At 35.6% G+C, this 23,958-nt stretch overlaps 1 protein-coding gene across 1 annotated transcript in view; it reads right to left on the bottom strand.

The window, feature by feature from the left end:
• Nucleotides 1-23,441, bottom strand: part of LOC140146543 (WD repeat-containing protein 89-like) — a 286,375-nt gene extending 262,934 nt beyond the window's left edge. Inside the window, exon 1 of the mRNA XM_072168419.1 lies at nucleotides 23,036-23,441. The gene's annotated coding sequence lies outside the window, so the exon portion shown is untranslated. The remainder of the gene's footprint in view (nucleotides 1-23,035) is intronic.
• Nucleotides 23,442-23,958: the final 517 nt, after the last annotated feature.

The following is a 23,958-nucleotide window of genomic DNA, read 5'->3' as shown; positions in this document are numbered from 1 at the left end:
GAGTGTATATGTTCTGACAAAAACCAGGAACAAGTCACATTATTGACATTTTATGATTTGAATAAAAATGTAAGCACAGGACAATAAGCTTTAAAATGATACCAAAATTATTTACATATAGCATGAATACTTTTTAAGATATGGATAATTTTGTAAATGATACCTTGATATTTTTGCCCAATTGTTATTCTGAGTAATGGGCTAATTAGTTTCCTGCTTTACACAGGATTGAATTAGGGATTCAATCATGTTTCACCGTTGTTCATCACCGTTTAACAACGATGCGGCCGCATCGTCTGTAAACCAAACCACGTAGACGCGCCGGACGCGAGTTGTTAAACGGTGATGAACAACGGTAAAACATGATTGAATCCCTTTCAACAACGAAAAGAAGCTAAAGATCGTATAATTCACGCTTATTTCACGAGGAATGTCACTTAATCATTGTCACTCATCTTTACATAAACTTCGATAATTTCTCTGTTGATATCAGCAATAAAACTAGGGCCTACAGAATAAAACAGCAATGTAAAGCCGCGTGCTACTGAAAAATACTGAATTCAACTTGCAAGCTTGCACACGCACAAAAGTTCCAGACATGACGAATTTTACACGCTCTCGCGTAACGCGTAGTCATGCTCGCATTCGCGTATACGCTACAGTAAAAGTGTGGATTCATCACGGATTAACAACGGTTGGCTCATGTACAAAGGTATAGGAGGAGTTGTTGAATAGGGATTATCATAGTTCAATGATTAAATAAACCTCTTGTCAATAAGTACTTTCAAGGATTTGATAGTCCACTCAGTCCCAAGGTCAAATATCATGAAATTAAGAATTACAAAATTGAATTTTTTTTATGGGAATGTCATCTTTAAATGCCTATAACTCAAAAACATGCAACTCAAAAACATGCCTGGTGACTTATTCCGGGTTTTGTTGGAGCTGGTCACATATTCATTCACTTTATCAGTCCGGTCCCACTGCCTGATCAGGAAGTACTGCCGAATCAGGCAGTATGTTGCCGAGTCAGGCAACACAGGCTTTGGTAACCCTTCCGAATTTGACAGACTAAGGACTAAATTGTTCATGGTGATTTTATAAAAGATCGGTGGAAATTTTACTTTGACACACATGAACTACATGTAAGTTGACAATTTTCACCGGGCAAAAAAAAAATTCCACGGGAGAAAATAATTTAAATAACAAAACAATTTCTAACGGTTTTTTAAAAATTTGATTTAAATATGCAAATTGACTTTATTTTAACTAAAAGTGATGAAAAATACTACTAATTGTACATCCATTGATGATTTTATATATTTTACCTACTTAATTACTCTAAACCAAGAAATAACGGAATATTAAAAGATGCTCTATTTGAAATAGAGCATTGCATTGTGGGATACCATGCTGCCTGACTCGGCAACATACTGCCTGATTCGGCAGTACTTCCTGATCAGGCAGTCGGACCGGACTGTTTATTCATGCATTCATCCATCCTTAAACTATACAAAAATATAAAAATTATCTTGTTTCTTCTTGTCATGAAATATAAATCTATCTACTACTCAGGGGACACTTAATAGCCTTCCTGTGATTTTCCAGAGCTGTTGATATTGCCGTTTTCACATTAAATAAGCTCTTGAATATTCTACAATGTAATGACTCTCAGGCCATTCACCCGGGCAATGTGATTTCATTATATTACTTTATACGGATGAAATCAAGATACAGGTTTGCAAATTCATTCAAAAAGGTTATGCGAGTTAAATTCAACTCAAAATTTAATGGTAATTTAGTTTTAGTTCTAATATGGGTATTATGCCTACATGTCACATTATCAGGGGGGGACTTCTTCAATTGTTTTGTTTGATAATTGTGTTGTTTTGGCCCCTTTTAGGAAGTCAAGGATGCACATGCTGCACAGTTGCTGCACATGGGGCAGGAGGTTTGTCATCCCTTCAAAATTATCAAAATAAGGAAACCAGAAAATGTCCACTCTTCGGGGTGAATATGCTACATTTTCACAGAGGTGGGACCCCCCCCCAAAAAAAAAAATACTGATGCCACTAGTGTCTAAAACACATCGCATATTTTAGTCGAGCAAAGGTGCAACTTTTCTTAAAATTACAATTCTGTAAGATTTTATTCCATTGGAATCATTCACTGTTCTTCACATTTTCAAATATTGGCCTCTGCTACTGACAAAAGCAGAGTTATAAGGCTCCATTTTGTAACTCAAGCAATGTGCTATTCCAGTTGAAATACATACTACCCCTGTGTAAGATTTTGGAAATATCTTCATTTTGAAACCCATACTCCCCCTGCATTATGGTTTTATACCTATATCTTCCACTCTAGAGTGAGTATTTCAAATTGAAGTTACCCAATTGTCTATACTATTCAAAACTCTTACTCCCTCTGTGGATGACTTTAGTTAAATCTTCCACAGGGGTAGTATGGATTTTAAATGAAATGGCCCAATGTGTTACCCAAATGGTTCACAGTAGTTTGCCTGTCAGTGGTTTGACAGTGTAACAATAGCTGACAAATTGCTATCAGCAAAATCATGTCATCTGCATGTCAGTGAAGTTGTCATCACTGGATTTGAGCAAATGGAGGAGAAAGAGTGTTAAAAATTCATTGATGGTTTTCACCAAAATGAACATAGTGAGTGGGATTGGGAAAGAGGAAAAAGAAGGTAAGAGAGAATGGGAGAAGGAGAGAGAGGGAGAATGAAAAGAGTGAGGAGAGCGCGAATGGGAGAGGGTATGAGTTTCAGTTTCATTTATTTCAGTAAAGAGAGAAACGTGACAAGTGTAGCCTATAAATACAATGAATTTGGCTGATCCCAATTAAGTGAAGTTGGTACCTGTGCATGCTAAAACAGACAAAAATCAGGTTTGAACAAAATAAACTAATTTCATTAATTTGCATTTCAAAATATTTCTTAATATAATCAAATTAAAGAACCATTTGCTTCCCCTTCAAAATGATATCTCATACATCAATGACGGATGTAGAATATAGATTTTATGTAACAAATATAATACAAATTTCATACCATCTTCTCCTTTTTACATACATATTTTCTTTATCATCTTTACATGGGGGTTTCTGACAATGGGCTATTCCAATTGAAATCCATACACCCCTATGGAAGACATGTCCGTAATCTTTTACACAGGAGTGTGTATTCCTAATTTGGTTACCTGACAGGTAGTATTATGCCATGTCTCAGTGATAATTATAGTGATACTATTCCCCCCAGTTACACCAGCATCTGTATTTCAACCCATTAATCGGATTATGATGCATATTTCTCGGCAAAATTCTCTCCCGTCAATCCCATGTCTAATTATGTTAAAATATACGCACTATTACCTAAATATAAAGAGACAAGTGCATCCCAGGTGAAATCGACTGCTCATTGCCAGAAGTGGGTTTCAAGTGTAATAGCTGCCCTGTATATTGTACTTCTCTATACATGGCAGCTACACATGGCAGCTATTGCACTTACCCACTTCGGGCACTGAGGAGTCGAAATATGCACTGACAAATTAGATGAAGGTAAATACTCCCCCAAGCATGTCTTGGAAATTGTAGTTAATCATTTCCACTCTCATGCCATATAATGGTTAAAAAAATATAAAATGTCAAAAATTTAAGAATCTTGCATTTTGGTAACCATATTTAGAATCTACACAAAAATACATTCAAATGAGTACAAACAAGCCTGGTATTGGTTCAGTAATTTGCCAGAGATGGTCATCTTCATGTTAAAAACAAATTTGTCACATCGATATGGTCGTATTTGTGTTTAACACCAATGTCTGAATGTAAAGTATTAGGTCAACATAATATTTGTGCAGCGGATACTATAGTGGCAAAACCGTTGCTATATGTTATGTTTAAGCATCAGTTGACAGCCGGAACTGGTCAGAGAAGTGATGTTCTGAAAACATACACAAATAAGAGTGAATCTCAGGTCCATAGCAAGCTAAAGCACTGATCACACTTTTGATGTGTTCTTTATTTTTAAGATAACTTTAAAACGTATATATTTTGTTTACATATTGGCTGACCCAAGGCATCAATGAATGCAAAAGCAAGGGGAAGACAGAACACATATGTTCATCAGTGGCATAGCATCATTCCACAGAAAATATACCCGCTATATCAGTCCTGGTGCCCCCATAAAGCAGTGGGGAGGAGGTAGTAGAAATGAGGGTGCAGGGATGTGCAGCAGATTTGGTGCATATTCAGCCTTAACTGTCAGGTATATTGGTTTAAGAAAGGGTGTTTTTTTTAACAATTTTCTCATAAAAGTGCTAATTTTTCATTGTTTGTTAGCCAAATTTGCGAACATTTTCCAAACGTTGGTATAATTTTTGGTCCACCAAATTTGGGTTTAAAATCTGGCAGTTTTTCAGAGTTCCAGCTGCACACGAGAGCCCCCCCCCCCATTGGATGATTCAATATTAATGCAAATTTGTGGTGAAAAAGATGAAGCAAGCACTTAATTCCGCAGCTTTTTCGCAGAACCATCACACCTAATGATTATCTAACACATTGTTTTTACCTTGCTGTATAAATTTTATCAAGCAAAATTATATAACACCTTTTAAATAGTGCAAATCTTAGAGTAAAACAGACCTTTTATATTAAAAATAGCCAAGTACATCATGATGAAGATATCGGATGAAGATATGCAGTGATGCAGTGGCAAATTAAATGAAGACAGCTATGTACACTGCCTGCAGCAAGAATAGTCTTGGTACTTGTACTTAAGTCAATGCAATATCAGTGGTGTTTATCAGAGAACAAACTTGGAGAGCCATGCAAAAATGAGATGAAAATTGCTGATAGTTGATGCGAGATTTTTCTGGGATTTTACTTCTGTTTGAACATGTTTAATAAAGATTATTCTGGCACACTGAAAAAAGATCCTGCTGAATATAGATGAGCTGAATACAGGGTGTCCCTGAAAGAACTGTATTGTCAGAAACTTACATTTTTGGGTAAAATACCTGAACCAAACATAAGAAAATAGTTGATGTTCATACTTTTAAATTTTGAAAATTGATCAATTCTTTCTTGAAATATAAGAATTTTCCCAAAATGCTCCATTTTCAATCCGTTCCACAGATTCAAGTATCAATCAATGACAGCAGGCACCTGATGCGCCACGGCTGTTTGATGGCATGTAAACTGTAGTCATTTTTAAGAAAAGGTGAACAATGATGGCGCTATTTATCTTAAATCTTATTTGCATCTTTAGAAGGGGTAGACACTTGTAATGGCAATAGAAGATCAGAAAAAAGACTAATAGGCCTATATGGCAAGGACATTTTCAAAAACATTTTTATCATGAAATGTAAGAAATAACTTTATATTAAATATATTTTGCTAATTTAAATTTAAAATGTATGTAAATAGCGCCCTCAATTTCCACACAAATGTGCAGTTCATAGAATAAAAATTACAACAAAACAACAACAACAACAAAACAGAAAAAGATGAATAATCTTTGTTCAAAATAGATGAAGAATCTGTGTTAAAAATAGCTATAAAATATATGTGTGTAGTAGTGAGATAACTGTTGGTATTATTCAGGTCTAGAATTGAACATTATATAATGTTTTGTTAGAAATATGAATAAATGATCACATCAAACAACCGTGGCACAGTAATTGGTACTCCAGATACAGGTCATTGATCAGTGTAACAGTTTGAAAATGAGGTGCAATCGTAAAATTCTTTTATTTTACGAACGCAGCAGAAACTGACAGTTTCTGATGATACAGTTCTTTCAGATCAGGATCATCCTGTATCAGTTGTTTTAAAATGATTAAACAGGTAATTGTTTACAATTTGTACACAATCTTTTTTAAAGGAACTGGTTGTTCAGTTTACCCATTAAACAGGGTTTAATCATTTTAACAGTATACTAGACATGTAGGTTGTTTCTAGTGATGCCTACAGGTTTATTTCCTGCCCTCTGTGTATTCACAAATAATACTGCTCATCTGTGAACTTTCAAAACACCCTAAATTGCAAGTTTACACCTGGTTCGTTGTTGATGATTCTACCTCAACCAATACTATTTCATTACTACCAAGAAATATACTACCACACATCCCCAATTTGATGAAAGATGATGTTATAATTATGTTCCTCTTTTAGGAGGGGTGCATTTCCCAACATGCATCACTTGGCTATTATGCCCTGCACCATCAGACACAAATTACCATATATGTGACACAAACTGGTTCAGGGAGGCCAAAGGAGGCATTTTTCTTAATTGAATTATTCTAATTATTACATTACACATATAAAATAAATAAATAAATTTTGGATTTATAAAGCGCCTTTCTCCAGATCTTAGAGGAATTAAAGCGCTGTAATTTCGCTGCAATGGTGAATCATCACAATCAGATCGCATCAACTAGGTTGCTGCCGAACGGCGCACACCTATCCGCATTTAGATTGTAACATCCACCAATTATCTGTGCAGCTCCCCAAATTCCATTGGGTGAAGGAAGTTTTTGATAACAAAACAACTAATCACCGATTTTTGCGATACAGGAGGAAACCGGAGATCCCGGAGAAAACCTGCGAGAGCGAGCATGGAATCGGGACAAACCAAGTGCACATGAGTCCTTGGGCGCACTGGGCTTGAACCGGGACCTCAGTGGTGCAAAGCGAGGGAATTACACGCTGCGCTTAACTCGCCCTACACATACATTAGGCTATATACAGAATACACCTAAGGTCTAGCATACTTGGTTCTAAAGTTATGAAGCTTTGTGATGTCTATTCTCTTATGTATTTTATTATTTGTTTACTCCATATTTTTGCCTTTATCTCAATTTCAAATTTGTCTCCTAGTCGCCCCCATGGAGAAGACTGTGTCACATAAATTCATAACTCTTTCAACTATAGATGTAATGGTATATAAGTTACAAGTACAGAAATGATACATTTCACAAAAGCTTCAATGCTGTTTCTCTCAACATTATGCATTTTGCAAGTCACTATGCAATACGGCTGATGGTATACAAGAAACCCAACCAATTCCATAGCCTATAGGCCCCAACTACCAATATAACACTATCCTTCACCACTCATGAAAAATGATGCTAGTTTCCTCTAAAAATACCTTAATTTACCAAAATGATGCTGTGGTTGGTACTCAAGCTGAACTTGCCCGGTGAGATGTGAAATTCAATCAATCTGGTACTTGTATAGAGTCTCTGGCGTGATATACTGTAATGGTTTTAATTTAAGAGAACATATGAAGTCCCTTGTGTGACGACATGGCTTGACAATGTATCCAACCTGGTTCTAGAAATGTTAAGCAATGTCGGCATCACTATGATTTAAAGGTATTTCTCTTATGTCTGCCTATCTTTTGTATGCACAGGTGCAGAACACCTTCATTATATTATGTCTATATCTCTCCTATCCTCTGCTATTTGTATATTTCTCTACTCTGCTACATGCTGGCTATATCATGTATTCATGGATTGTACATTGTGTATTCGAACTAAAGATTTGCATTCCTGGAGTGGAATATATTCCTGGAGTGGAATATATTCCTGGGGTGGATAATTCCTGGAGTGTATTTGTGGGGGTCTATTCCTATGGGTGTATTCTTAGGAGCATTTTCCTGGGGTACATTCTCTTCAGCATCCAGTTATATATTTGGACTAAAACATTTGTATTCCCCCATTGTATTCCTTCCCCCTGGTTCCTGCCCATACACATTGTTAAGAACTACTGCTGTATTCCTCTATTGTATTTATTTCAGTGTATTCATGGATGATGTCCAGAAATACATAATTGAATACAAATTAGGAATACATTGTGAAATACATACAATTAGAATATATTCAAGTTTGTTCTCTGACCACAGTTGCTCTGTGTCACTCTCCCTATCTATCTTTCTTTATGTCACTTTTTCTCTATCTCTCTCTGAGTCTGTCTGTCAATCTGTTTGTCGGTCTCACATTCTCACCACCACCTTTCCACAAAAATGCAACTCCTTTTACCAAACCTCTGTCTCAATTCATGCTGCATGTATTATTTAAATCACTTTGTAACCCAACAACATCTATCACACAGTCTGTCTGCCTGTTGCATGTATGTATGCCCATCTCAATTTATTCCCTCTTTTCCACAAACCCTTTTTGTCTCCTCTTGCCGAAACCTGTGTCTCCCTATTCATTCCATGCATTATCGAAATCAGTTGTATCATATGACCTTTTTCCACAGCTAGCCCATCACATGTAGTACATCCAGCAGATTTGTAGCAATGCATAATCAATGCACACTGTCTACCTCTGTCTGTCTTTCACTGTCTGTCTGGGTGTCTGCCGGGGTGTGTGTGGGTGTCTGTCTGTCTGTGGGTAATGATATCTGTCTGTCTGTCTGTCTTATTTTCTCTCTTTCCCACAAAAATGAAAATGTCTACCACCTGTTAAGCAAACCTCTCCATGTCTATTCTTACTGCATGCATTATTTGACTCATTAACTCATGAACATATGTCTGTCTGTCTGCCCGTCTCCCTGCATTTCTTCCCTTCTTTCCCTGAGCTCCTTTCCACAATCCCTTTTTGTCTCCTCTTGTCAAAACCTCTGTCTCTACTCTCATTCCACGCATTTTCTAAATCAGTTGTATCATATGACCTTTTTCCACAGCTCGAACATCACTAGTTAATATTGTAGTACATCCAGCAGGTTTATAGCTATGTATATTCAATGCAAACTGTCTATCCTCTGTCTGTCTTTCACTGTCTGTCTGGGTGTCTGCCGGGGTGTGTGTCAGTCTGTCTCTGGGTTGTGGTGTCTGTCTGTCTTATTTTCTCTGTTTCCCACAAAAATGCAAATCTCTACCACCTGTTAAGCAAACCTCTCCATGTCTATTCTTACTGCATGCATTATTGAACTCATTAACTCATGAACATGTCTGTCTGTCTGTCTGTCTGTCTATATCCGTCTCCCAGAATTTCTTCCCTTCTTTCCCTGAGCTCCTTTCCACAATCCCTTTTTGTCTCCTCTTGTCAAAACCTCTGTCTCTACTCTCATTCCACGCATTATCTAAATCAGTCGTATCATGACCTTTTTCCACAGCCCTTTACTAGCTATTATTCTAATACACATCAAGCTGGTGTGTAGCTATGCATAATCAATGCACGCTGTATGTATGTATGCATTAGTCATATAATGGAGTGTTCTGTCACTGTTCGTCATACTAGAGATTCTAGATACGATCTCAAACACCTTAAAAACAACATCTAGCTATCCTAAGAACCGCTGCACCAATACAAGGCATGTTTGGACCCATTTGAATGTAAATTTTGTGTACATTCCAAATATAGTCATAAAAATATATAATATTGAATTTTTTTTATTTCCAGCATTTTGATTCCAGTGTTGCTATGCAATGGTTAGTAGGCAAGTTGTCAACATAAGAGAGGAATTCCACACATCACTGATGCTTCACGTTTAGTCATTGTGGTAATCCATTGTGATTTAGGTGAAATTCTATTGTGGTTTTTCAGACAAATTTGTATTTGAATTGAAAATAAATGGGAAGCTTCGAAGAAGAAAAGCTTTTAAAACTTGCAGAATATTTTTGTAAAAAACATGCAGGTTTGTGCACCAGGAATAGTTCAATTATCATATTAAGTGGGTTTATTTGACCATGAAGATTACACTCTGTTTCATTCAAAGCCAGCATTCTATAAAAAATTGCTGTTCCTTTATATTGGAATCTGCTTTAGCTCATATCTTAATCATGTTTCCGATTCATGAGTCACAAGATTCCGATTTCAACATGAAAAGTGTTTCCATCATTAAGGAAAACTATATTGTAAAACTTTCCTCCATCTGACACAGCTCAGTTGGTAGAGCCTCGGTCCTGTGATACGAAGGTCCCGGGTTCAGATCAAGGATGGTCAGTGACAGAGAAAATTGTTCATTGGCTGTCATTTATATGTATGTGAAGACTTGTATTTTATAGAACATTTCAAATAATTCAAATGATAGGCCTATATGAGAAAGGTTTTTAACACGAGTTTCCACATACATATAAATGACAGCCAATGAACAACTCTATGAAAAACAAAATTCATAAAAAATGTCAAATAGTGTACAAAAAGGCTGCTGAACTCAAGATATCATATTTATTACAAAAATGAATTGATATGGGATAAAATTTCACCAAATCAAATTAAGAGATATATTCATCATCCACCTAATACCTGTTTGTTGGATAGAATCAAAATAAAGCTATTCCAGATGAAATCCATACACCCCCTATGGAAGACATGACCTTAATCTCCCACACAGGGAGTGTGAATTACAAATGGGGTTACCTGTATTGGTGACTCTATTTGAAATCTACACTCCCTGTGTGGAAGATTAAGGTCATGTCTTATATAGGGGGTGTATGGATTTCAACTGGAATAGCCCAATTTATGAAATCAAATTGAGGGATTTATTCATCCAGTTATTGCATTTTGATTTGATACTTTAATCCATTGATGGACTATTGTGACTTCCCTTCCAATAACACCTGTGAAGTTCACATGCAAAACATAATACCGTTTTTCCTCGATTAAACGCCCCCTGGGGGCATTGCATTTTCCAAACGGGAGGGGGGCGTTTATCAGAGGTCATTTTTAGAACAAAAATTCCCGTTAAAAATGATTACATACTCTTAAAACTCATGCTGAAATGACAAACTACAAACTAGAAACACTGACTTTTGGTTCACTTCTGGACAGGCCCGTAGCCAGGATTTATTTTGGGGGGTGCTGATTTTGAAAAAAATGACATTTTTTTTTAAATTTGGACCTTTTTGGACTTGGGGCGGATTACGACATTTTTGGATCAAAAAGGCATTAAAAAACCTCTATTTTTTTTGCTCACTACGCTCGCTATGGGACTTTTTGGGCCTTCAGCACCCCCGCACCCCCTGGCTACGGGCCGGCTTCCGGATTTCCGACCAGAATTTTACCAATTATCGACCATTTGTGCAACTTTTCAACTAAGCTTACTACACAAGATAGCATGGAAATATTGGCATTTTTGAAAATTCTTGGTTGAAATCAAACATGTTTAGAAACATGGTGCAAGAAAAGCATTTAATTCCTAAACATTTAATTCCTAAACATGCTTTTTGCAGTGTACAGTGGCATAGCTGGGGGATGCAAAGGAGGGCCTATGCCCCACTGACTTATAGCGTGTTCCCCTGCATTTTACTGGTAAACTGTTCACCGTCAAATAGCGGTGAAAGAAGAGGAACTGTCAGTTTCCATTGCACATTGTTTACCGCTAAATACTCGATGAACAAAGTTGGAGTAAGATTTTCTTACAATAATTTTCTAAAATGAAATATGAATCCAATATAAATAACTGGATTCTGTTATTATGCTATTATATATTTTATTGGATTCATATTTCATTTTAGAAAATTATTGTAAGAAAATCTTTACTCCTTCATGTTATTAGACCAGGTAATAATGCAGTTATCAAAATTAAATGTCCCCTGATAAAAACAGAATTTAAACTTCTTAGGTATAGAGGCAAATTAATGTGATCAGGAAAATAAGCTATTTGTTGGGTGAAGTCAATGAAGCAATCTAAAACCATCCAATAAGGCAATTTTGTTTAAAAAATGCTAACATGAGCCCAGTGGCATTGCCAAGGGGAGCAGCTGCCCCCTGTGAGAAGCCTCCCCCCTTCCCCCTGTGGGTTGCTGGCCACTCAAGATTTGCAGGCCTTATTTGTACTTTTTTAGCCCATTTGCATCATGGTTTTCACCCTTGAAATGTTTTTGTTTTTTCGACTTTCACTCTTGAAATTTGCCTTGCCCCCTTTGCCCTCCTCTGCAAAATCTGGAAGAAATTCATGTCGAGGGCCCATTCATTTCTGTGCAAAGGTTCAAAATAACCCACACAATTTAGGTGCCTATCCATTATCTCAATATTTTTTCAAACTACTTCATATTTGAGAATCTTGTAATTTCACTTCAATGTTTCCCTTTAAGCGCTCGGATATGGACCTTTTCGCCTATCCGACACACCAAATTGCATTTAGATAATGAGGAATGTCCTTCTGATATAAAATAATTGATATTTTATCATATTTTGTTGATATTTATCAGTCCTCAAAGTAAACTTTATAAATCAAATGACATGTACTTAATGTTTGCTTAATGTGTATGTAGCTGAGCAGAAAACCAGTCCATCATTTGAAAATTTGGACATTTTGTATATACATCTATGGTCTTTTTTTGCTTGCTTGCTTGCTTGCTTGGTTCTCGGCCATCAGTTTAGGTGCACTAAGATCTGACAAAAATTATAACTGAATGTTGTTGAAAAGATGCACTTATATGACCACATTTCCAAAATACATTACAGCGACAACCAACTCATTTTGCCCACACAGTGTCACATTTTGCAGTTGCTTAATGGGCTCTTCCAGTTGAAATCCATACACCCCATGAAGACATGATCTTAATCCTCCACACAGGAAGTGTATGGATTCACCCATTCAGCTAACTCCCCATTTGAAATTCACCCCCTGTGTGGAAGATAAAGGTAATGTCTTACATAGGGGTGTATGGATTTCATCTGAAATAGCCCATTGCTTAATGAGATAAATGCAAATCATATAAATATGATTAATGAAATAAAGTCATATTGCAAATAGATTTATTTCATCTCCATCATTTATTCATATTTCACACCCACAGGAAAGATAAGTTGTGTTAACCTGTATATGCTCAACTAAATAACTATATGTTCCATTCACACGACTGTTGCTTAGCTCTAAGATCAGTTAAACTTAAGGGTGGTCTGAACCCTGGAATTATGGAAACTTTCGGGCCTCATAACTGCTAAATTATTAGTCTAAAGAATATAAAAGTATACATTTTAGAATGGAAATGACTTGATGAATTCATCTGTGAGGTTCAATTTGGGCTAAAATGCTCATTTTTGGAGAAAATCACAAAAAACAGCTTTTTTGGCCCAAATTTTTTCGCGCAACGCAACAAAAAAATTGTTTGGCCAACATTTTTTTTTTATTAATTTTTAAAAACTAGATAAAAATATCTAGGGACCGTTTTTTCATTTTTTTGAATTTTGACCAACTTCACCAAAAATATTTGAAATTTGGGCGAAAATCAGGCTTTTTTATGATTTGTTTGAAAATTTTGCATTTTTTGACCATTTTTGGTGCAATTTTCTCAAAATTCCACAAGTATGTTCCACATCAATATGGGCATGATCACTTTGAACTCAAAAACTCTCAAATGACCATGGTAGAATCTATTTGAATGTCAATGCAGGTTTAAAATCTATTCTCCAGAAAAAAGTACTTGTGTGAACAGGACTTCAGAAAGTTGAGCTGAAGGAGATGATAATAAAGTCTTATGATCCACTTTATGCCATATAGAAGATATCTTACACTTCCCATAATGCATTTCTTTCATTTCAATTTCTGTACTGATTTGCTATCTAGTGCAACATGGGTCGATAGTGACAAAAAGTACCTCAATAAACAGAGCCCATCCAGATCTTGCTAAATATCTATCGACCCATGATTAACCAGTCTATTCTCAAAATGAAAACAAATGGAACCTGTACAAAGTAGTATCATTTCTTCACTCATACCTCCCGACCCTGAGATCCCCCACCGGGCCCCCCTCACACAAACGAATAAACATACCAAAACACAAGAAATTAGCATTAATTGTCGGTACTGTTATTGATCAGAGCACTACTGTAATGCTCCATGAAAAAAAATATATAAAAATTGTGTGTTGTAGGCTCCAGCTACCGACGTGAAGTGATCTAAACCCGGAACAACCCTCCACAATCTCATTCCCGATGACGTAATCGTGAAGAAGTTTAATTTATTCTAATTCAAAGAGGGCAGTATCAACCGAATAAATTTCCAATTGCTGAAATGAGGGGATGTGCATCATGTTACAAAGTATTCTGGGAAGGGTAAGATATCTTTTCTGAATTTATGCCAAGAGGGAGATTGAATAGAATCTGTAGATGAGTGAATTTGAAGAAGGGAGAAAGTACACAGGTGAAGCTCAGAATTTGTTTTGAGGGGGGGTCAGATGTGGGGAGGCATGGTGCGGAGGGGAAAAGTGAAAAATTTTTTTTTTGGGGAGGAATCAATCAATTTTGCACAACACTGCTGCAAAAATGGATTGTTATTTTAATTTGGAGTTTTTTACTGGAGGTCAAGGGTGAACTGTTGAATGTAAATTGCTGATCTGTACTTTGTGGTATCTGTCACGTGTTTCACTGCTCAAAGTTTGTTCATGTATTTTTGCCAAAACACATGCTTTCCAACTATTTTCTTGATTCCCATCTATTTTTTAAGGTTTTAAGCGACTTGAAAAATAACAAGTTATTCAAATGGTAAGAAACTTACAAATGAACTTGAAATTGTGATGAAGTAGTAATGTAATCCATGGTACAGCAATGCGAATAGGATGACAGTTTTAAAGGTTTACAGTAACTTTATACACCATATTGTGTTCTCTTGGCTAAGCTTTTCATTTGTATTATCTTACATGTAGAACTGATGAGTTTTTCTTCACAAAAGCTCAGAATAGATACTTTGGGCAAATACATGAAGGTGGGTCTATAGATTTCAGAAAAGAAAAAACAATCAATAAATGAAAACTTGTTTTTGGTCTAACGTGTGTATTGGTAAAAACCTGCACATTAGATTTCCGAAATTATCAGTGTTCACTCTTCTTTTTTGTGAAAAACAAACAGAACCATTGAAACAATAAATAGGTACAAATGTGATAAAAATTTCATCAGGGATATTAACAAGAATAAAATGTTTAAAAATCACATACTATATTAGATTTTCAATTTTCATCAGACATCAGATACAGACAATCTTTTTTCTTTGGCCTAAATTATCAAGAAATAAATGATACTTAAAAGTGTCATTTTTCTCTTTAAATAAATTTTTTATGCTTTAAAACATCACATTCATGTTTATATTAAACTATTCCATGCATGAAGTAGAAATATATTACTTTCATCATCAAGAAATTATTGCCTTAAGCATTAATAATAAAAATCATTAGTTCAACTGAACTTGCTTTATTACATTTCATTAACAACCTTGACAAAGGTGGATTTTAAAGGCGCTATCAAAGATTCTTGGGAAAGCATACACATTTTGATCCCCATTTGTCAATTTTTTGTACCATTGTGAGAGGGCAAAACCTAATTTTTGTCCCCATTTGTCAATTTTTTTGTCCTACTGTGAGAGGGCAAAACCTAATTTTTGTCCCCATTTGTCAATTTTTGTCCCATTGTGGGAGGGCAAAACCCAATTTTTGTCCCCATTTGTCAATTTTTGTCCCATTGTGGGAGAGCAAAACCCAATTTTTGTCCCCATTTGTAGTTTTTGTCCCAATTTCAGTAATTATAATAACGTTACTTTTTGCCATACCTATTTTATCCCTGAAAAATTTCTGTGGGGGGATTTGCACTCCTCCCTCCTGGCTATGCCACTGTGAATAAGTTCAAAGGGTAGGAAAAGTCTATAAATTTATAAGTGTCCTGTTGACGAAATTGTGTCCATAATAGGATGTTTTCGGTCTTATCACTCACAAACTATATCTGATTTTGTATGATTTCGATATTTTATAATTTGGTGAATCACTGATAAGTACACTGCAAGATTCCTATTTAGGCCACTGCACAAGTACAATGTTGCCAAGGTACCTGACTACACACAGACTACATACAGAGTACCAATGCTGCTACTGTATAAGATCCATCAGGAGTGGTACTGCACTGGTACACTAGTACTCCGAGTACACTAGTACTCTCTGGTACTACCCAGTACCTGCCAAGTACCTTGGCTACAGTGTAACTTAGCTAGGCCTACCTTTAATGTATTACAACATTGAGTGCACCTTTGCTTTATTACATTTCATTAGTAACCTTGACAAAGGTGGACATTAATCACTCTGGTATTGCAGAAACAATTATCCTGACATGTATAAATTAGAGATTAATTACTATATATCCTTGTAGTTCAAATAAAAAATATCAATGCACACACCATATAATTTAGTACTGAATGATTGCAAGGTCCTGCATTGTGATGGGGAAAAACAATGGCAAGTGATATTTGGGCAAAGCTTTTGAACCTACAAGGTGTCCCAGGATGATACCGTGTTTGAAAAAAAATCAAAAATATATAAGCAACAGTGTACCTGATTTGAATACATGCAACACAATGATGCATATGTCGCCTACTTATTCTGTGACTTTTATTGGAATAGCTTGATTCGTTTGGGCGTGACATTGATATTATTGAAAATGGACATGTCATATTTTCATAAGAAATGTATATTTCTTATGAAAATATGCAGTTCTGAGGCTTTCCGCTAGGAATGCGACGAACATCATTCGAACCCCTATAGATTTTAATCGTCCACTCTTCTCCAGTGCAGTGTGCCTTTGTGGCTCAAATGGTTGGAGCATCGTGCTGGTAATACAAAGGTCGCCAGTTTGAATCCGGCCAGATTGTTTGGTTTTTAATGTTTATGAGTACTGGCTGCTCTGGGTAAAGATTAAAATTTGTTCACTAATATGAGCAGTAGATAGCTACTTCATCAATACTGATATCAGAAGTAGATAACTACTTCATCAATATCACTATCAGCAGTAGATACTGATATCAGCAGTAGATAGCTACTTCATCAATACCAATATCAGCAGTAGATAGCTACTTCATCAATACCAATATCAGCAGTAGATAACTACTTCATCAACACTAATATCAGCAGTAGATAGCTACTTCATCAATATCACTATCAGCAGCAGATAGCTACTTCATCAATACTGATATCAGCAGTAGATAGCTATTTCATCAATATCACTATCATCATTAGATAGCTACTTCATCAATACTGATATCAGCAGTAGATACCTACTTCATCAATATCACTATCAGCAGTATAATATAGCTACTTCATCAATACTGATATCAGCAGCAGATAACTACTTCATCAACACTGATATCAGTAGATAGTTACTTCATCAATACCACTATCAGCAGTAGATAGCTACTTCTACTTCATCAACTCTGATATCAGCAGTAGATAGCTACTTCATCAACACTTATATTAGCATTAGATAGCTACTTCATCAATACCACTATCAGCAGTAGATAGCCACTTCATCAATAGTGATATCAGCAGTAGACAGTTACTTCATCAATACCAGTATCAGCAGTAGATACCTACTTCATCAATAACACTATCAGCAGTAGTTAGCTACTTCATCAATACCACTATCAGCAGTATATATCTACTTCATCAATACCACTATCAGCAGTACATACCTACTTCATCAATACCACTATCAGCAGTACATACCTAATTCATCAACACCATTATCAGCAGTACATACCTACTTCATCAATACCCCTATCAGCAGTAGATTGCTACTTCATCAATACCACTATCAGCAGTAGATTGCTACTTCATCAATACCACTATCAGCAGTACATACCTACTTCATCAATACCATTATCAGCAGTACATACCTACTTCATCAATACCCCTATTATCATTAGATAGCTACTTCATCAATACCACTATCAGCATTAGATAACTACTTCATCAATACCACTATCAGCAGTACATACCTACTTCATCAATATCCCTATCAGCAGTAGATTGCTACTTCATCAATACCACTATCAGCAGTAGATAGCTACTTCATCAATGCCACTATCAGCGGTAGATACTTACTTTATCAATACCACTATCAGCAGTAGATAGCTGCTTCTACTTCATTAACTCTGATCTCAGCAGTAGATAGCTACTTTATCAACAGCATTAGATAGCTACTTCATCAATACCACTATCAGCAGTACATACCTACTTCATCAATACCACTATCAGCAGTACATACCTACTTCATCAATACCCCTATCAGCAGTAGATAGCTACTTCATCAATACCACTATCAGCAGTAGATATCTACTTCATCAATACTGATATCAGCAGTACATAGCTACTTCATCAATGCCACTATCAGCAGTAGATAGTTACTTTATCAATACCACTATCAGCAGTAGATAGCTACTTCTACTTCATCAACTCTGATCTCAGCAACAGATAGCTACTTCATCAACACTTATATTAGCACTAGATAGCTACTTCATCAATACCACTATCAGCAGTAGATAGCTACTTCATGAATACTGATATCAGCAGTAGATAGCTACTTTATCAATACTGATATCAGCAGTACATAGCTACTTCATCAATACCACTATCAGCAGTACATATTTACTTCATCAACACTGATCTCAGCAGTAGATAGCTACTTCACCAATAAGTATATCAACAGCAGAAATACATAGAGCAAGTGGATATCAGCAGCAGAAATACATAGAGCAACCCTACGTATCTGAAAAAAAGACCTCACTGTTCATATGTTTTTGTTATCCATATTGTATGGTAGTTTTCATGGAAAACAATACCCACAGTACCCCGTTGGCATGTATCTCTCATCGATTAATCACCTTTTTGGCCTGAACACTTCCAATTTATTTCCATCAAATGTCAACAAACTCCTTGACAATAAGTGTTAGGATTGATGTATTTCCTATCTGAAAACCATGGCATTTCCTTAAAGTAGTGTACAAACCACAATGCATTATAAATAGCCTTACAGCCATAATATTTGATTTGCATGGATTCTACCTTATGTATCGTCGGACGCATCACATACTGGTCTATCTCGAAAAACACACATTTCGAGAAAATCGCAATTGAAAATCTTCTTATTAAGTTTACTTTTCTATTATTTAATAAGACTATGGATTTTCATGAAAGTGGTTTTAAATTAATTCATATACTTTAAAGATGTATTTAAGTGGAATCTTGAATTATATTTACGTATGCAATATTGCTTAAAACTACACTAAAGTTGTAGTTCTGTATGTGAAATAGTTAATTTCCCTATATCGTATTTAAAGTGCATCACATACTGGTCTATCTTGGGGCTATCTCGCTTTAGCTTAACGGTGGCGTGACTTTAGGCGCATCACATACTGGTCTATCTCAAGCTTCTCGAGATAGACCAGTATGAAATGCACTTTAAATACGATATCGGGAAATTAACTATTTCACATACAGAACTACAACTTACGTGTAGTTTTAAGCAATATTGCATACGTAAATATAATTAAAGATTCCACTTAAATAAATCTGTTAAGTATATGCATTATTTTAAAACCACATTCATGAAAATCCATAGTCTAATTAAATTATTGAAAGGTAAACATAATACGAAGATTTTCAATTGAGATTGTTTATAAATGCGTGTTTTTTCGAGATAGATCAGTATGTGAAAAACGTATTTTGTAAAAAATCATAGATAGTTCAAATTTAATATTTTATAACTAATTATTTAGGAAAAATTGAGGTCTGTAATTTGTTGAATTAGAAGACCTCCGTAAAAAAGAACTATATACCAATTTTCTCAGAAAAGTCAAAAATTCAAGATAGACCAGTATGTGATGCACCCGACGGTATGATTGTAATACTGAATATTGTACCAAAATACAACGTGAAAGACTAAGTGCCTTAATTACAGTGAAATTTAAGTTTTTATATTAAATGTCTATCTCCACGATTAATTATATCTCCATTGAACAATTCAGTGAACAATTATATGTCCAGGGTTGGAAAAAACATGCACATTAAAATAACCTATTCATTTTTGTTGGCTATAAAGAATACCTTGAGTCCACCAGACATACTAAAACATTTTATTCTTCCTGGAAAATAGTCATATTTATTTATAAAGTTGCATATTTTTGCTTAAATATGATTCTGTTCATCATGGTGCCCACATTATGGCATATCAATGCTGGTAATATAGGCAATCTGTATTGCTATAACATTATATACATCAGATTTCATAATATAATATGGTTCATAAGCTAAACCAACTTGTCACTACCTTGAATATACGACATATTTCTGTCTATTTGTCTGTATGTCTGTAATATATTTTTAACAGGCTCTCTTAGAATTGTGCTCTTGCAATCAATATAAGAGTAGTGTGTGCTATATTAGCTTGAATTGTCATGAATATACCACCAACATTATAGTAATGTCATGTTTTTATGCAGTATGTCTACCAAATTTTACATCTCACATGAAGGCATCAAATGTCCACAACATAGCACTGTTTCTCCCTGTAATATTATGATCCATTGAAAAGCACTAACTAACACTATCACTTGTGTAGCATGCCAGCTCATATTATGGATATTATTGCACTATATACCAATGCATGATTAAAGCAGTGGTTAACAGGCACTGTCAATATTGCATCGTCAATGTTGCATCGTCAATAGTAACTTACACATAATAATATACATCACAATATACCGTAAACGTTCGCCTAATGGCGCACCTGGGTTCCTTTGCCTTGATGTAAATTTCATGTACAAAAAGAGAGCTGCTTCCTCTAAATATCCCAACAATAATTAAGGGTATGCACCCTTATTTACTGGTAGGAATTTCATAGGAGGGCACTTTTAATTTGTGTCTAAAATTCCAGTTATGTCAAGGGAGTCCATAGCGCCATTAGACGAACGTTTACGGTATTATTCCAATCTTCCCTCTTATTCATAATATTGTCCTTTGTATACTGTAAAAGGGAAAAGTTTCAGGTTACATTAATTTTCGCATGCAACACAGCTACCATGAAAATAAAAACACACAAATATGTTCTTTTAATGTAAAGGTCTATGTAATAAAACTGAAAATCGCAAAATTAAAAACAAACAATGTAATTCAAAACATCGTAAACAATTACACACGCAAAAATTACCTCTTTTACAGTAATAGTAGTACCCACACTACCGTTTGAATGTAACACTACCTCATAGTATAATTACAACAATGCTGAATAACACTGATGCAAAATTCTGTATTATATCTGACAATAGTAATGTGTATTTGTGCATTGTAATATTTCATTATAGACTCTTCAATAATGTGGCCCCTTGTACATACTACCAACCTAAAGCTCACATATCATGACATATAGCAAGAACCCAGCAAACACAAAACGTTTTCGACATCATTCGCAAAAGGTTATAAAAGGTTGTCAGAAAATGTTTAAATGTTGGATTATATAAAGGGTACATTAATGGTATATATAAAACGTTTTCATAACATTAAATAACATTTGTTGGTAATTCACTGCACAGCAAACACAAATGTTTTACAGAAAACATTTAAATGTCGGGTTATATAAAGGGTATAAAAACGTTTTAATAACATTCCAAGAACATTTTTGAAAACTTGGTACAAATCATTCTAAACAGAATGTTATTTTGGGGTTGAAAAAATATTTTGCAAAAAATGTTTGCCCAAAATATTTACAATAACGTTTTAAAAAATGTTTTCACGACCTTTATATAACCGTTATTAAAACGTTTTGTAAAAAACATTTTAAGAACATGTGTTTGCTGGGTGCAAATATTTTAACATAATGTTATTTAAGTGTTGACAAAATATTGGCCAAAAATCTTTGCAAAAATAGTTTACAATGACATTTCGAAAACATTTTAATAATATTGTTGTAGTGTGTTTCCATACAAAGTTTTAAAACGATTTCATGCCCTTTATATAACCCGACATTTTAATGTTATTAAAACGTTTTTACCTAAACCAAAACCCAAAATATAACTTATTTAAAACATTTTAAAAACGTTTTTGTGTTTGCTGGGAATGCCATTAATGTAAGGGAGACCAAGGCTGGTTTTGAACTCGGATTTTGTTTAATATTTTCACAATGAAACAATAAGCATTACAGTCCAATCGTTCTGTCAATATATATCCATTATGTTGTCCCTCGTATAATAGTACCCCACTTTAGTCTATACATAGCACACATACATGCTCAACCTATGATGAATATACAAGTAACAGCATCAATATAAAGCTAATAATGTAGTGCTTCAACATGTCTGCAAAATTCTGCATACAATATGACAATAGTAATGCATACATGTGCATCTTCATTTCATTCACACACTCTCTATAATATGGTCCTCAAATATAGTACATATTCGACACAAGCTCAAACTATGATGGATTTAGCAACAATGCCATTGAATGTAATGCAGTGGTTTATTTTAACGCAAGTTAGTAAAATTTTGCACTGATTTATCTACAACAATAGTAACATGCATATTAAATATTATCTATACTTCATACAGATTAACACTTCTATACATAATGCAACCACTCATTCAACACAAGCTCCAACTATGAATGTAGCAATAATAACCGTGATGTATACTATGACTTTCGCAGTCGGCAAAATTCTATGATCTCTGAACAATATAGTAACACGTACATGTGCTCTATATATACGGCCCCTGTTAGTATATCGACACAAGCTCACATAATGACAGATATAGCAACGATGCATTTCATGTAGGCTAATGGTTTATTTGACACAGGTCTGCAAAATTCTGCATTAGCGCGACCTCTAAAAATAGCAATTTCATATAAACCCATAAAAATACTTCATTCTAGAGTCTGTAGCTAGTTTCTCTTTAAGTAACATGGCCCCTTGTATTGTATATACTAGCATTTATCATCTAGGTAGCACACATTTGCACTAAGGATGCATAACAACAATGCCATGTATGCAAAGGTTAAACAAGTCTGCAAAATTCTGCATCAATACTAATTGAGAATCTAGATACTGGTTTGCATACATGCATACAGTCTCTCAAATATATTTAGTCCTAGCACATTATGATAATCTATACCTTTTTATGTGTGTATTTGATGAATGGCACCTAGTTGTTCAGGTCTGCAAAATTCTGCATTGCCGCTATAGCAACATACATCATCTCATACTGAAAAAATCCCCATTACTTAACACAGTCATAATCTAACTATGAGTCTACATACCTAAATATATATCCGTCAGCAGTTAGTCACAGCGGTCCTTAACTCCTATGTATACACAATGAGGCCACCCTGTTATCAAAGGTACGTCTATTCACAGAGTATACCTCATGCACAAATGCACGCGGCCGGCGACAGACTCATCCACCGCCGACAAACCTCGCAGGTGGATGCTTCACTAAGCTACTGATACGTGTATTTTGTCGTTAATGAAATTCCCACATCAAGCACTGATCGACGGTGTTGTAGAGTCAGGCTTGGTTTGGCTTAGTGTATACACAACGCACTTAATGCATAGTGTGGTGTTTCCTCATAGCACTGTATTGTAATATTGAGCACTGATGCTCTATGCATAGACTGGCTAGCATACAGAGATGGATCTGTCAACTGACCACAGTCATCATCAAATTAGTAATGACAGGTTTGCATTAAGTATATCCCAATGGTATTTTGTGAGTGGGGTAGTGCCGTGGGGGGTTGAGGTAAGGTGTAGAAGGTTTGTGAGTGGGGTCATGCGCATATTTTGGGGGGCTTTTGGGGCGCCAGCCCCCGGGGTCAAAGTAAGGGGAGGCAAAAACGAAGGGGCGGCGGAAGGAGAAGGGGCGGCAAAAACAGGGGCGGCAAAAACGAAGGGGCGACAAAACGAATTAGAAAAAAAAAAGGGCGCAAAAAATTGAAAAAGCATAAAAATGTTTAAAAAGGTTGGTTTTAGGCGCTAGCGCCAGAAAATCCTTTTTTTTTTTTTTTTGGCTCTTCACTTTTTCAAACGACCGTGAAAAAATTGGGTCAACCTTTTAGGGCTGTTAAGGAAGGCGGCAAAATTGTTTCTTCTTCAGCCCCCGGGTTGGGCGGCCACGATGCGCCACTGGGGTGGTGCGGGGGGGGGGCATTGAGGTAAAGTGTAGAAGGTTTATGAGTGGGGTGGT

This window comes from Amphiura filiformis, chromosome 2 (genome assembly GCF_039555335.1).
Source record: "Amphiura filiformis chromosome 2, Afil_fr2py, whole genome shotgun sequence".
NCBI classification, from domain to species: domain Eukaryota; kingdom Metazoa; phylum Echinodermata; class Ophiuroidea; order Amphilepidida; family Amphiuridae; genus Amphiura; species Amphiura filiformis.
Note: the sequence above shows the minus strand (reverse complement) of the source record. Positions and strands in the feature narration are given on the sequence as shown.